A 1,666-nucleotide genomic window follows, 5' to 3' on the forward strand; every position below is an offset into this window, starting at 1 on the left:
AGCCTTGTGGATGGATCTCACACACATGCTGAATGACAGTAGGCAGGTGCAGAAGTTTATGTGGACGATGCCACACAGGTAAAGTACAAAGTAGGCAAAATAATCCTTGGTGGTTAAATTAGAGGTCCCCTTAGGAAGGGCAATAGGAAAATGACAGGAGGGGCTAGTTTTTGTAAATAAAGTGACCCTGGAACACATCCACGCTCATTTAGGTCTTGTCTGTGGCGCTTTTATACTCCAGTGTCAGAGCTGAGCAGTTGGGATGGATACCGCAGTAACCCACAAAGCCGGGCCCACTGAGCCGGGCCCACTGTGGGCTGCATCTGCTGATTCCAGGAGCCAAGTACAGTCCACTTGACCCTGACCCTGCCTCCTTTGGTCCCCTCACTCTTGCTTCCTGGCTGTTTTCTGTGACCCGAGATCGTTTCCACACGAAGGGAATACCATGTAAAGCAGGCTTTCCCAGAACCACCGTGGAACATCACTTAGGATAAAAAGTTTTAAAAGTTGGTTTCAAATGCCTCTGCCTGTCTTACCGTCTAATTGAACATCGGCCTAGAAAACGTAGCCAAGTGGCCAGAGCTTCAGTCTTTGAAGACAGATTTTACTTTTGAAACCACGAACAGGTGTTGGCTGAATAGATTCTGCTGCATTAAGTTCTCCTCGTCCAGAGGGCAGCCCGAGGGTAAACCTGCAGGAGGCGGAGGGAAGGTCCTGTGACCAGGCCACATGCCCCTGTGGCAGAGGCCTCCCCTCCCCTTCTCTTCCCCCTGACCCTCCCTCTCTTTCTTGTAATCCTAGGACAGTGGTCGGCAAACTCATTAGTCAACAGAGCCAAATATCAGCAGTACAACGATTGAAATTTCTTTTGAGAGCCAGAATTTTTAAACTTAAACTATATAGGTAGGTACATTGTTATTAACTTAGTTAGGGTACTCCTAAGGCTTAGGAAGAGCCACACTCAAGGGGCCAAAGAGCCGCATGTGGCTCGCGAGCCGCAGTTTGCCGACCACTGGCCTAGGACATCACTTTGTCCCCCTTCACATGCAGGTCTGTGAGGACACGTCTCAGTAGGACTGTTCTCTGCTTCCCGCCAGCGTTTCCATGAGGAGAACTGGAGCTTCACCTGCCTGGCGGCTGCGAGGAGCTGCGCAGAGCCCCCCGGAACCCCCTGCGGACTGGCCGCACGCAGGCGGGGGCGGGCACAGAAGCGAGGCCTGGCGGAGGCCAGTTGTGCAGACCAGTCTGGGTGACCGGGAAGCAGTCAGCTGGCGTTCAGATCTAGGCAAGCTTTTCGGAAGGTTTAGGGTCTGGGGGAGCCTCTCGGATGGGCTGTGGTGGGCCTGCTGCCCTGGCCTTGCGTGCTGGCTCCTTCACTTTCCAGCTGTGACTCCGGAAAATTCCAGCAGCCTTTGAGCCTCTTTCTCCAACGGAGAGGCTGGGGATAAGACTAGGACCCACCTCACGCGTGAGTTCGCTGGGTTGGCCCGGGCCTGCTGCAGCAGGTGTTCAGTTATTGGCCGGCTTTGTTATAAGAACGTGGACAAGGATTCGGAGGTTGGAGAGATGAGTGTGCACCTTCTTTGGAGCTAGGCTGTTTAGTTCAGGAGTGACGGTCTGACCCCTGTGTTGCACATGCCCAGTTTTGTAAAGTGAATGCGGATTG

Source organism: Myotis nattereri (assembly GCF_964212035.1).
Source record: "Myotis nattereri genome assembly, chromosome: 14".
NCBI lineage: Eukaryota > Metazoa > Chordata > Mammalia > Chiroptera > Vespertilionidae > Myotis > Myotis nattereri.